The sequence below is a fragment of the Spea bombifrons genome, chromosome 8 (genome assembly GCF_027358695.1).
Source record: "Spea bombifrons isolate aSpeBom1 chromosome 8, aSpeBom1.2.pri, whole genome shotgun sequence".
NCBI lineage: Eukaryota > Metazoa > Chordata > Amphibia > Anura > Pelobatidae > Spea > Spea bombifrons.
In genome coordinates, this window is record NC_071094.1 from 9,058,224 (window position 1) to 9,073,514 (window position 15,291).

Here is a 15,291-nt window from a genome sequence, read left to right on the forward strand (position 1 = left end):
TGATATAACTGCGTTAATATTTATAATATAATGAACTATAATATAATTGTATCGTATTTACAATGTCTTTAGTCTTTGAAGTGGTATCAGGGCTATAAGATAGGGTTGGATAGAGGAAAGGAGGTAAGGGGGCTGAAGCCCTGAGTGTTTCATGGAGTAGCCCCAAAAGGAGACCCTGGGGCTGAAGTATACTGACCGGTGTCGCTCAGCTAAGGTTCTACGGGGTTCTGCAACTCTTGAAAGTCTACATAGAATATAAACTCTCCCCCCCCTAAGGTTTTATCACAAGGAAGTGTCAATTACTTTTCACATTCCTCTAGCTGACAGTAACCAATTATTGAAGAAAGGTAGACTGAGGCAAGAGTACGGACTTCTTTAATCATTCACGTGTCAACAGAAAACGGCGTATGACTTGACTAAAGATGTAGCTTCTAAAGGAGGAGCTTCTGAAGGAGATAACATAACTGAGTTTTTTTTTTTTATCAACTTCATTTCCCTGCATACTTTTTCAAGGATTGTTACATGGGTTTCTTTTTATAGAGCGTTTACACAAACCAGGTTTAATTAGCTGTAATGCTTGTCATTTGTTTAAAAAAAAAATGTAAGGCAGATGCGCAACTGATCAGTAGTCATAGTCCTGCACCTCCACATGATAACACCACAGATAATTTATGTAAACCAGGTTTAAACACCTCTAGCATTTTTTGAAACTTTAACACATAACCCATTGATGGCATCCATCCAAAAACAGTTTGAAAATAAAGATGAGGGGCTGTTAGAATTGTATGTGTAAACAGAGCCACCAGCCTTTACATATGAAGACGTCATACTGCCATTTAGGATTAATTTGTCTTTTAGGTTTTTTGTGCAAAAACACTACACATTTTTGTGAATAGGATGGTGCGATTTTGCACCTTGGATTCACAGATACACGTTTTGCTATAGCTGTTGCAATCCAGAAAAGGTTGCCGATAAAATTATACATAGAATTTTCAATTTATTTTATAATAACCCTCATTGTTCCGCATGGCTTGTGATTCAGCATCCTATATTAACTAAAATAAAATAGTAAAAAAAAAAGACTACAACAAAATCAATAGAAAACAACTTCTACAAGTGGGCTACACAGAATATTGGAGCATCTGGATACAATTTAGACATTTTCAAATGTACATTCCAGACCATAAAATACTTTGCCTAAAACGCTTTAGACACATCTAAAGATATTTAATGCACTGTAGAAAGCTGAAACAATCACCACGTGCATGTTCAGAGAGGTAAAAGCACAGTATACTGGTGACAGCTTCACCCTTCCAGTGCCAAAAAAATACTTAGAACAAGAAATGCTACCATGCTACAACCGCACAGCCCAAACATTGTCATATTGTTATAATTCTACTTAAAAGAATACTTTAACAATCTTGTATGTGATGGAGACCCATACTCCGACTGAGTAGCTCCACCATAGAGATCTTCCTTTCCGCTGCAAATTCAATTTCTCAAGGGATTAACCCTTTGTGATCACCGAAGCACTAGTTGAGACTTAGTGTAGGGTGCAAGCAGAACTAGGTTTATTGGGGAAATGCACAGATATTTATACACACAAACATAATTACGTCAGGAATATAATTCCATCAACTACCAGACAGCCCGGCGCCTCCATAGCGTTCTATGGCCAGCAATGCCCACCCAACAACGAGTCACTATTTCAGGGTGATCCTAAGGGAGCGGCGTGAATCCTGGAGTATCGAAGAATTATCCAAAGCTTTAAAACATTTGTTGGAGAGTGTAACACTTGGTAACTTCATAACGCTTGGCTTCGGAGTGTTGCAAAGTGGTCACATGCAATAGCACAGACCTCCATCAAGTTTACAGCTCCCTGAGCCAGTCAGGGTATATCAGAGGATCTCCCAACCCACCCATGATCCCCACTGCCCAAAAAGGCAGGTCAGTGGTACAGGGTGACATGCTCACAAATCAGGGCTGTCCTGCAGAAAATTGGATGGCTGAGAGGTATATTGTGGATGGAGTGGTTTACTCTGATCTCGTTTGGCATTCTTTGTTGTGAATGTATGTGTTTTTTAAGATCATAATACTACATAATGTTATCTACATCCAGGGTCAAAACTGAAAGTCCAGTCCAGATCGGTTGCTACTCCGTCCACTGCTCCCAAATTCCTGTCCTATACCTTCATAATAATATGGCTTAGGTGTTTAGAATTTCTGAATTAGGAGATATCTGTTCATGATTTTACATCTGTTCCCAGTGCTACATTTTTAGCTAAGTCATTGAAAATTGGGAAGCTATGAGGTCATAAAATGAAATTAAGGAGGCTAGAAATGCAGTAGTCATGACTACTGATTACAAATGCGGAGGTTATTGTAAATGTGGAAGCTTAGAGCTGACATTCTCAGGAGGAGTTCGGTAGCAACAAGGGGTATGTTTTTAACTGTTGATCAGGCTAATAATGCAAATGTTATTGCTTGACCTGGGTTAAAGTAGAAGTAAATAAACACAAAATGAGTTTGCAATGGAGAAAACCAACAGCTGTCTGAATGTTTCTCTAGGAGTCAAGTGATTTGGAGAATTTGTCCACGATTTGGGGTCACAAGGCTGAGAAGTGGAGAGGTAGAGATAACTACATTAGTCCATGGTGGTGAACCCATCATTTTCATAAAGCAAATGCAGGTTTTCCAGTTTTGTAACACGTGGGAATATGTCTCAGGTGAGGACTGGTTGTAAAAATTTCAGGTTCCATACCAGAAAGGAGAACCTTCTTCCAAAATCAATACTCACTAAGGAATGCTTAGCTCTTTATACTGATGAATGACTAGGTGGAAACTGTTCATCAAAATGTCCCTTGGTGGTGTGTTGATTAATAAAGAGCTAAAACAAAAATCAGACATAGTCATGGCGTTTGATAAGGCAAATCTGCAGCGTAAGCAAAGAATGCTGCCAGAACAACGGCTCCGCTACACTAGAATTCTACAGGGACCTGTGATACAGCACATACATATTCTTACCGATGTGTAACACAAAAGCTGATTAAATTCACTCACATTCACTTCCCCTGCCTATTGGGCCAAACCTCTGAACATCTGACTTCCATTAGCCCATTTTGAAAAGAGGCAGACAGTTTTGCCATCAAGTCCATGATTCAAACAAAGCCACAGGAGTGATGGCTTGTGTCATAGGGTGTCATGAATACAGGGTCTACAACTCTGGTGGCTCTCAGACAAACACAACTTGTGTACTAAAAAGTAAAAAAAACATTGCTTTCAATGCTGGTATCCAAATAGGTAATGTGATGGTTCATATGATTATTTATCTCCCGATTATTCTAAGATTAAACCTTGTGAGTGCTGCCTTTTCCTGCATCAGGAGCTGGTGGCCTGATAGAAGACAGCAAACAGAAACCATAGAGATCGTATTTATCCTCCATAAAGATTTATACAATATTATTATTCTACTCTATGTCCTTTTTAGTCTATTAGCTCATCCCATTGGGGGCAGCAAGACCCCTAGCTGTGCATTACACAGGAAATATTTATCTGCAGGGGGCAAGGGGGGTACAAATTTCTCCCATTGATCGAAAAAATACTGGCATTTTCAATAATTCAATTGAATTATTGATCACCGCAGAGCAGTGCTGGATTCCCGCACAAGGCTAGCCTGAGGAGGAATAATAAATAAAATTGACAAGTGTTACTGTGTACTGTACAGGTGAGGCCACCACCGCATCAACTGTTCCACTGTTGGCAGTGCCAATGCTTCATATCATTCTGATGGTGTCACTTCCCATTGGAATGGGCGGGGCATAATGGCCCAACCCATGATCCACACTATCCCATCCATGCCCCACCCCTCAGGCAGGGCTAGTATTTGACCCCTCCCACCCAGACATTCATGAATGCAGGCACAAAAAATCTGTCAGTAAATGTAGTTGCAGGTAAAATAAGAAAAAACCCTGAAAATTATCATCACTTCCCCGTTAAGTGTTAGTGATAGGAGATACCATCACTAAAGAACGGTTTAAGCTTAAAAAGACACATCGTAAAATAAAACGCTAATAAATAATCCCCAATTCACTTGTAAAAAAAAATGAAATATGAAAAACAATTTGTGTATATAGAAAGCAGATGTGCAGCCTGATGAATAATAGAAATGGAAACAGCTTGTGCAAACAAGCAAGGCTTTCCCATTAGACAGCATAAATATATGTGAAACAATGATCAGTGGATGTGTAGGTCCGCAAAAGTATCTAAATTCCATATTTGAGTGTGAAATATTAATATATTACTAGCTCAGGAAGTCAGATTTGATAACCATAATCTACGTGGTTGGTTTACCCTAAATATACAATGATCACCCACTGACGTTAGTGGGACTTCCAACAAGCATCCCGCAAAGGGTGGGCTTCGTGTAGCCAGAGATCCCAGGTATGTTCATCGGACAAAGGAGACCTCTGAGGTCCTGGAAGCTGATGTGATTCTACATCTCTGTCTTTGATGGCCCAAAAAAGTATCACCTTCAACTAAAGACTATGGAGTCTTCTCCTGCAGATTTTCCAGATTTAGGACTGATTAAAAAATAAACTTAAAATGATCACATGGTTTGATTTACATTATTGGGAAGCAACTCATGGTATAATAATGGTGTTTTCAAGCTGAAGGCAGATTTTGTATTTTAAAGCAGTTGTCCCGATTCAATGGGGTTTTTTTTTCGGGGTTGCACTTGGGTTTACAGCCAGAGTCTGGATTACTACAAACAAAAGTGGTTCTGTTTTGTCTAATCACTATTTGTACAAACTGTTTTCTGCCACACACAGAGCCCTTGACAACAGTTGTGTACACAACAACGTCCACAATAACATGGTAACATCCAACTAATCTCATGCAGCTCTTCAGTCTTTACAACTAGCCTGGATAGAAGGACCTTGAGTAAATCCATTTGAGGGAGTCTACAAAATCCCCCTACATCAAAATGTGTGGAAAAACTCTATGTTACACTTATGTAGCTTGTGTAAATAAAGCAAAATTGTGATGAAAAAGCCAGTTGTTTTCCAAATACAAAAAAGTTTTAGTTATCTCAGAGCAAATTCAAAAATGTCACAGAATTTATAGGCAATTGGATCATTTTAAGGTTTCCAGCTGTGACTATGCTGGTAACGAGACATCAGTTCTTTATTTTTTATTTTGTCCTGCAGAAGACACCTGTTTTGTTTCTTCTTCCATTCTGGAAAGACCACCAAAAGGACTGTGGGAGTCCGGTGGAAAGTGGTAGAGAGTTTTGTACATATAATTCCATTGTTCTTTTGCTGGGATTACAAGATGATTTCCAGAACTTTTTTTTTGCCAGCACGGTCTGTAGTGTTCTTGTCATGCTCTTTCCAGATGTGATACTTTTTATTTCCCTGACCCAGATTGTCTGTTTTTATTGCTGATCTGAGTCACAATCACCTGACATAAAACCCATGAGATTTTTGTCATCAAATACTGCTGCTAACTGCAAATTTTTGTTAACGTCACTGTGAAGTGTGTTGATAAGATAGCAGTTTAGAAGTTGGAAGGTGAGGGAGGTGGTGGTGGACAGGTCACGTTGGTGGGTCTCACAGAGCATGCGTGGGTCAACTGTGAGAGACCAAGAGATCAGGAGAGTGACAGCAGTTTAGAAGCAGCAGGTGAGGATGGGTCACCAATCGGCCATGTGACAAAGATGAGAAGGAAAGGGAGGGCATAGGTGACAGACATTGAGGAAGAGAAGAATGCCAAAACTCCCTCCCTATCTATCTCCAAGACCAGGTCTTTGGCTAAAGTATAGACCACTGTAAGAGAGAGCAGCAGTGTTAGAGGATGTTAACTATGTGTCAGTGACTGCAGAAGCTGGTTAGAGATGAATAGGTCATGAACAGCAGTGAGTTTGTTGCACACAGAGCCTGCATTTCAGAGGGTACAGGAGAAAGGTTTGCCATAACAGTGGAGGGGTTTGAGATTAAGAGAGTTGTGGTAGTTTGTGTTATTATGGAAGGTGCACGGGTGGAGGCAAGTTGGATTGGTGGGTCCAGGGTTAGATTTTATGTCCCCTGAGCACAGAAGGAAGAATAGGCAGATCAATAAAAAGTGAGATTGAGATTTATGGGAATGGGCTGTCATCACCCAAGATTAGTTAGTGGAAGGAGAGATGAGCATGTGAGTTGAGGTGGTGTGGTGGCAGAAGGAAACGAGAGATGTGAACCGTGGAAAGGGAGATTAAATATGTTTTAGGAGTAGGGGTGCAGAGAAGAAGAATAAAAAACATGTAGGGGGTAATGCTGCTGACTGCAAGGGTAGATGGTATGCAGTTCCTGCAGTTTCCCTCCATCGTATCTGTCCATTTGTTTCCACCAAGCTTGTTTCCAAGTTGGTGTACCCCAGGACTCTGTTCTTGGGCATCTAGTCTTCTCTATTTACACCTCTTCCTTTGGTCAACTCATTTCTACCTTTGGCTTTCAATACCACCTATACACAGATGTACATATCTAATTTCCTCTCCTGACCTTTCACCTTCTCTTCTAACTTGCCTCACTGACTGTCTTTCTGGAATTGCATTATATATGGTGTTGGACTACCTGGAGTTTAACATCTCAAAGACATCCTCTCTGTCCATAATTCCAGGCACCTCTATTATTGACAACCTCCTAATCAAGCCATCTGAACGACCAACCACCCCAGTAGATCTTCCTGACTCAATCGTCTCATTGCTATCTAAGCAGTCTTCTTCTACTGTTTCACCTCCCCATCAACCACTGACTAGATTGTAAGCTTCCTTCTCCTTTTGTATCAGTTTGTTATTGTGTATGATTTTAAATTATTTTACAAACTATGTAAATAAATGTAATCTATATAAGATAGATACTACACAATGTTGCAAATTACACTGATAGATACATACATTGTGTCATTGCCTGACCTCAATTTACATCACAGTATCGCTCACAGTATCATTGTCCCATGTTCAAATCCATTGTGTCATTAATGCACTTCTCTGTAAAAAAATACAGTGTTTCCATGTTTCACAATCTTATGGGAAGTACTATGCTATTCAGTGGACTACATATGTTTATATAATTGATTGGGGTCATTTTCTTAAGAAAATTAGAGCCTGATGCCAGACAAGAACCATTCAGAACACAGAGTCTGCCCATTTTAAGGAGAACAAAAACATTTATGTTATATGAATAAGAGAGGGAGAGAGAGACAGAGACAGAGACAGAGGGGGGAGAGAAAGAAAGAGAGAGAGAGAGGGAGGGAGAGAGAGAGAGAGAGAGAACGAGAGGGAGGGAGAGAAATGAGACAGTTGTGTTCACTTCTGAGATAGCTTCTGAAACTCATTATTATTAGACTATAGTTTCTTCAGATATCCACCCTTCACCTTTTCCAAACATTCCTCTTGCTCATTTTTCCTGTCTAGTCTGCGTGCCCTTTTTATAGTAAAAAGCCGGCTGGAGTATAAATCTATATGAACAACTGAAGTCTCTAGACTAAGCAGCTAGCTCAGGAAATGAGTCAGCTCACGAGAAGGTAGTCTCTGCTCCCTGGGTGCACACAGCTGCCTGCTTTCATCCCAGGAGCTCCGAGCTTTTCCTCGGACGAGGATTTCTGGGTCAATTGTCTTCTGCAAACCCGAGAAATGTCCTGATACTTGTAAAGTGTAAGGTGATTTTATACTTCTTTAAACTTTTATTTTCAAAAAGAATTATAGGAAATTGTTGTTAAGAATTCTCTATTTGGTAGGTATATTTATTGTTGTAAATGGATTAGTTTCTTAACCCCTTAATGACAAAGCCCGTACAAAATGCATTGTTTTCAATGGGTTTTGGGACCGCCCATTGTCCTTAAGGGGTTAAATCCCTTAATATGGAACCGGGGTTGGGAAATCGAAGCTACATTTTAGAATGAGCAAAGGGAGATACTGAACTAATAGCTGTCTTGACTTTGAAAGGTACAAAGGGCATATCAACTTGAGGTGGAGCTGAAATAAAGGGTCAGAATAAGGAAACAAAAACAAGAATGGTTAATTGTGATTAAAGATTGAAAATTAAACTGGGGATCAAGCTGAAAGGAGTGAGAGAGAAGGAAAAATGAAGTTAAAGTGGGGCAGATAATAACAGTGGTGTTCATTATATACCAGAGATAACTATGATGGGCTTATTAAGACTGATGACCCATATAATGATAGTACTCGTGATCTGTTTAGTAGCACTGATAGGATCAGAGGCTTAGATGTAATGTTTGAGTCTTTACATCTAAACAAATTGGCATTCTGGATGGGCTGAATAGTTCTTACAGTATTTGCCATCAAATTCTATCCAACTATACAATACTCTCAAGGATGGGCCTAGGGTTAGTGGTGTATGGTGCAGTATTTAATCAACCCTCCATAACGATATCACTTGCACATGCTAACATGTTCTAAGATCCACTCACTCTGTACACTTACATATACATTCACACATCTATCTCCTCACACACTCATGCTAACACCCACCCATATACACACGCTTACGCCAAATACTAACATACACACTCCACACTAATACACACAGACACACAATAGCATCATATGCTGACATACACTCACACTGAAACACACACTCTAACACAATGTGCATAATAATAATATGCACACACATACTAATAGCATACACTCACACATGTGCTGACACACATGCTTATGCCATATACTCACACGCTAAAAAAACATACATTCACACATATAAGACCATACACGGCTCACACTATACGGGTGGTGATGTTGTATCCCAGGGGCGTCCAACCTTCGGCCCTTCAGCTGCTGCAGGACTACATCTCCCATAATGCTCTTTCAGCTAAGGGGCTGGCTGAGGAGGATGGGAGATTGGACGCCCCTGTTATATCCCAACACTCTTTAGCTAACCAAAGAGAACCTTTTTGTGTATTCATAGTGTCCTGTCCGGACATGTTACATGCACAGTTGCAGTAGATCCATGAAAGGACAATGGCAGGATAGTCATCAACGCCTAGGAAGGCAGGTCTCAGGTAAACAAAACAAAAGGCCGATTGTCCTATTGGGTGATCAAGTCACCCGGTCCCTGGTCTCGCTAAATGTCCCATTTACAATATGGAGGACTGTGCCTAGCTTTGCACTGCGTCCAACGCATGCTGTACCCAGCTTTGTGCATCCCTAAGAAGCCAATTCAAGACTGTTGGCGCTGTGACTAAACACAACGAAGAGCTGCCATTTTACACAGCTGTATTTTATTTCCGGTCTCAAGGAAGGAAACGGTCATTTCCTAAATCACACATGGATGCCATTTGTCCAGTTTCTACCTAGGATTTTGCATGCAGAGTTGGTATCGCCTCTCCTTTCTGGCTTTGCTTTCCCTCACGTGTTCCTGGCAAAGAACAGTTAAAACCCAACAGTTACACTCTTTGGATAGACAAGAAAATAAAATTGTTTCAGTGATCACTTGGTATATTTGGTGACATGTAAAATGTGTGCCCTTCAGCCTAATTCTGACTCACCAGCTTCTCTTATTTCAGGCATTTTTCAGCGTTTGCCACTTTTCTCTGTGCCTTTTGTACTGTTGTGGGTAGTATTTTGTTACTTCAAAAATAATCCTATACTTGCCAACAATTCCTTTGTGAGGCTAACAAAATGTTCATTTTTCAAAACCTCTTAATGCTAAAAACAGAAAGAAGTTTAGAATTTCTGTAAAGGGAGTAGTATTCAAATTCACAGTAAATATCTGAAAGTTTTCATTGAGATATATATTAAGTGTTTTATGTTTATTTTATTTGATATGTGTTTTTTAGTTGTTTTTGACGGCCATTTCCAGATGAGATATGTAGAAAAATAGGAGTTGTTGTAACATTCCCCTTGGCAGGGGGTTTTGAGCCAGGATGGGGAATAGAATGCAGACCTTGCAGATGGTTTCATCAAATGGCCTACATGTTGTTCTGCACAATAACTAGGCTAGGATATGATGTCATATCCTTACCACCTATTACAGTGTGCCAGCCCTGTAGTTTACTGTGAGTAGTGTGGAGATTGGGTTACTGTAGACATTTAAGACCCTGTTATAATTATACGCCATAGGTTTTCTGTAAATATTATACTTAAATTTGTCAGCCATAATCCCCCTATTAATTGGCCCCAGGCCTGGACTGGCTATCTGGCACAGCGGGCAAATGCACTGTTCCAGTGCCAGGTGCCATCTTTGCTCATAAAGCAGATCTGACACTTAAATGTGCGGCCACAGGCTGGATACACGTGACTGCATACTGCGTGAGTGTAAGAGCATCCATCCGGTGGCTGCTTGTTCCTCAGTATGGCCTTGACTAGCCCTATAGCATAAAAAAGTGAGGGGGGTTGACAGATATATTCACATCTTTGCCTCCTTAAACAACGTTCAGACTGGGAACATGAGTATGATGTCAAATTCTGGAGCTCCGCATCACTAGCCTGGACATTGTGTGAAGGAGCCGTGGTGTGATGTTTGTGCAGACCTCTTCTCACCATGCCACATGCTGAAGGTCAGCCTAGCAGGGATATCAAAGATCTTCAAACCCACAGTGAGAGTGTCCCCTTACATTTGGTATCTAGGGTGCCCTAGGACACCCTAGGACTGGCCCTGGGTGGTTTCATTAAGAATGCTGTCTGTATTTAGGCACTTGGTTTGCCCACTCCTGAGAATTTTTGGTCTTCCGCATTGGTTTGGAGAATGTCTCGGTCTTCTGGCCACCGGTTTTCTGCAGAGAATACCGCACTACATGTTATACCAACCTTATTTTCTTAACTCTCTGTTAGAAAAAAAATGCAGAATAGATCTATAATAATTTTTCCATTGCAAAGAATCATGCCAGTCTTTTTTTTTAATTTCTCCCCTTTCCTGTTTTTGTTAACCTGGGATTGCTGAATAATAGAAACCATCTTACATTTTGTTTGCTTTCAGACTCAAGTTGCAAAGCCTGCCGTCTGGTTTAAATTAAGGATTCATTTTTCTTCTGAGTAGTTTATGTAATTTTTCCTCTTTTTTTTTCTCAATTTCCCTGACTCTGTGACTAAAGGGGAAACAATAATATTTGAGTGGCGCACTTGATAGGGTGACCGGAAGAAGAATATGACATAGGGCTGTATTGTAGTGCCTTCTGAGACAAAGTGGTCGCATTGGGTCCACCTGCAATGATACCGTAAACAAACCCATGCAATATTCCCTAACATATACCTTTAACATTGCGGGGTTAAAAGCCCTTAAATCCCAGCTACAGACTCAGAACACACTTTACGCACTATGCCACATGCGTGAGACTCAGCAGGAGACATTTAACTAAGACAAGCATTTTTTCCTGAGTAATCCGAGTGCCTTCTGGAAGAATAAACCAGCCAGGGTGGCAGCCAGAGCATTCTGGATAAAATATATACCTCCATTGTTTTTTTGTTTAACACTTTAAGCCTATCCAGTGTCTATGATGGGTTTCATGTGGACAGCAGCCTCGGAGTCTGAGGGAATGTGCGCTCTCACTGTGTTAATGTATACACTCGGGGGAAGCCTTATTGTTAGCGTAATGAATACATTTTATAGTGCTTGAAATTGTATTTCAAATGTTCCTTGTAGAGAAATCTGCATGGCGTAATGACTGGTGCTTCTTTCAATCTTTTAAGAAAAGAAAGCCAATGGTGTAGTCACATAAAGATGGATAAAATCCAACCGGTAACTGTAAAAAAGCTTAACCTTTTCTGTCACTCCACAAACTTGGTAGTCTATATAGAGTGCTAATTTGACCCTGGTTCTCTGGTGAAACACCTTAAACATCAGGGCATCACACTAATCATGTAAAGGAAAAGATAACGCATAACAAAGAGCTCTACAATATTGTCACAAAGGCTTTAAAGCTTTAATGGCTTCTGAGCCTCTGTGGCCGAACTAATTTCTCTCAGTGGAGGTCAGAACTCACAATCTCCATCTCTTTGGTTGCTCATGTCCTCCTAGCCAACATTCTTCTGAAACCAAGTCCCACCTGGCCATGGAAGGAATTGAATGGTCATAAAGGTTACAGGCAGTGATGTTGTCCCTAATATTCTTTGTTTGTTTGGTATTCTGTGTACCTAGCAGCACAATTTTGTACAATGACCATATGTCCAGAAGTTTCCTTCAACCCATATACTTTGTCCTCTTCCTTATGAAATATCTGTGACTCCAATGGATTTTAGATATCCCCCATTCCTCCAATCCCGTTATTCCGGAGCAGAGCGTTCTGGATGAAAACATATATTCCTGTGACACACTTGGACAGATTAAGTCTACCAGATCCTTAGAGATTTGTCGCTCTTGTTACCTTTATGTGCATCCAAAAATCATAAAGACGTGATAATCTCATTATAAGTCGCCCTGTGTTCTTTGCATATATAAATCTTTAGTGCAGAGAGCCAAAGTCAGCTGGATCTGCCAGTCTGAATTCAGCTGATCCAGTTACATTAAACTGGCTTCCAGAACCACATGAATATTTGTATTTTAATTTGGGCCTAGATCCAAACCCACCGCTCCCTCCGTGCCATTACCAGCAGTGTAATAATACTTTTTCAAGCCAGGGTTGAAAACATAAACTCGTAAATGTTTCAATGATTGCCTCATTGTGCCAGAATCATCTAGCTAGATACTCCAGGACTGTCTGGATTTAGCATATACCATAAAACACAGTGAGAACGGACCGGTGGCTGATTATGTGCTCTTGCCAAACACTCAGCTGAGTAAGGTAGCAGGTTACTTGGCTTCTGATCAACAAGGGATCACGATTTAGCTTTACACTCAAATGTATGCCTGGATCTTACCTCACTCCAGAACGTGCAACGTACCATTTAGCCATTTAACACAAGCAGGAGATGGTCAGTTTACTCAGTAAAGAGCATGTTGCGTGCAGTGGTGGGATGTAGGGCAAACTGTATGTTTCTACACCGCAAAAAAATGAGGGAAAAAAGGAAAAAATGAGACATTTCATGGCAGACATTCCATGGCCAATTGCGTCACAATGCACATGACTTTCCAGAAGTAGAGTTTTGTTCATGTTGTGCCGTCAGCGTGTTGGATATATCCGGCCACACATTACATTTGTATACCCATGCAGTGTGGCGCAGGTGTTGCAGTGTGCTTCCGCATGTACCTGGGTGGTAGATCTGGTAAGTATTTTGTGTTGCCAGCTATCGGCCCACTGGAATTTGCCCCATGTGCCATTCCGAGCCTGGGCCCACTGCTTCACCAGCTTAGACATCCATGCAAAAGGGTTCATGACCTCCTCTGAGGGAGGTGAAATTATGTTCAGTCGCAAGTTCATGCAAAGTTTAGATGGGCGTAAAAAACTACACTAAAATAAAAAAAAATCTTTGTTTTTTGCAGTATTGGTTAAAATTTCTTTTACACAGTAGGTCCCCCTGATAAACAGTGACCTAATTTTTAGCCACATCCCCTGATTACATACATACCCCACATACATTCTTGTATGTTCTACATAGTAGGGGGGTTATATACTTTTTACATGTAGTGCTAGGCCAATGGGATGTCAGGATTTTTTTTATTATTCTTTTTTATTTTTGCACCATTGTCTGTGCAATATGGATCCCTTTAGGCATCTCTTGTACATCTTGTGTATGCCAGTGATATCACTGAGCTCTCTTTATTGTTTATTTTAGTTTACATTTTTGTTTTTATGTCATTAAAAAAAATAACGCTTTTTCCCTTTGTGGGAAGAGGGAGAAATGTTGTTCTCTCTTGCATTAGTCACACTGATCAGCAAGCAAGGTTCTATTGCTAATTTCAATGTGTGCTCCAGTGACCTATCAGAATGGAATGCCAGTACAGTAACACATAATTGGTTGGAAAGAATAGCTTCTGCTGATGGGAGGGGAGTCCAGGCTGTCAATACCAAAGTCACCGCAATAAGGTCAGGGAATACAGTTATACCTTAATGGGCTTCTTAACACAGCTCTTAATGACGTACCGGCACGTCCACATGGTCACGAAGTGGTTAATTGCAGATTTGTCATTTTATTGTTTGCTTTGAAGACTTAATCACATAAAACAACACAGAATCTTTTTAGGATGCCTTCTAGTTTCCATGGCAACATGCTTTATCAGAACCTGCATTTGCCAAATGTTCCCGGCAAATATGATAAATGAGCCATTTTATTTTATTAAAAAATATTTGGGCATTCAACAGCACTAAAATGGCATTTGGCTATAATATCATTAAGCCAGAAAGGTGTTAAATCCAGCAGAATTGATGGAACAGCATATTTCAAACAGGACCTGTTTAGGTTAGTACTTCGAATCTCCATTCCTTGTCTTTTTTTCAGGTTCATTGGTTTGTGAAATCACAAATACATTATGATGTTAACAGAGCTGTTCATTACATTTTTTTCTTTTCTTTATGAAAAAATATTGTTGTGAAAGTTGAAATTGTATCTCGCCAGCTGGAATCCTTTCATACGGTTCTGGAACTGTGTAGCACCATCTAGCTGTGTGCAGACCCTCCGCGTATGCAGTCTCTTCATTTCCACGACAAAGTCCATCGGGACAGACTAGCGCTCTCCTTAATGTACCCCTTTTTTGTTCAAGAATCAGCAGTGACTGTTTTGTTTATCCAGTTCCTTTTGACTCACATACCCATTGCTTTGCCAAAGAGTCTAGACTTGCAGTCATTCCAAAGCTATTTAACTTTAATTTCCCTCATAGCCTTGATGGGTAACTCCCTATTCTTCAACTACCACCAGAGGGATAAACCCAGAGGGAACCGTTTGATGTTCTCTACTTAGTATATTACTGCTCTGGGCCTCACGGATTTCATATCCTAAATAACATATCGGATGCCAGAAAAGATCTTTCTTTGCATTTGTAAAGACTGATCTCAGATGAAGCAGAAGTTTCTTGGCAAAGCTTCGTACGGCACAGTAGGGACAGGTGGTCAGAGGCTTATAAAAGAGTACATAACACAGATGATCTATATGTATGTGAAAATCACGACGGCATTAATATATGTCCCCTATAGTAAAAGTGCAGTAATACTACAGTAAAAGTGCAGTATTGGAGTTTTTCATGTCCAAAAAACCGCAGTATTACTTCAGATAAAACTGCAGTAATTTTTCGTAAGTGTCAAAGTTTTGACTGCTGTAAGAATTGCCACTTAGTTGAACCCTGTTATTTGTAACAAAAGACAACTGCAAGGTGACTGGTGCATATAAGTAACACCAAGTGTACGCCTCATAGCCACACATAATGA

General features: G+C 40.3%; 1 long non-coding RNA gene across 2 annotated transcripts in view; it reads left to right on the forward strand.

Moving 5' to 3' along the window:
* Positions 1–15,291, forward strand: part of LOC128503499 (uncharacterized) — a 289,541-nt gene that overhangs the window by 196,420 nt on the left and 77,830 nt on the right. The gene's annotated exons all lie outside the window — the stretch shown is intronic.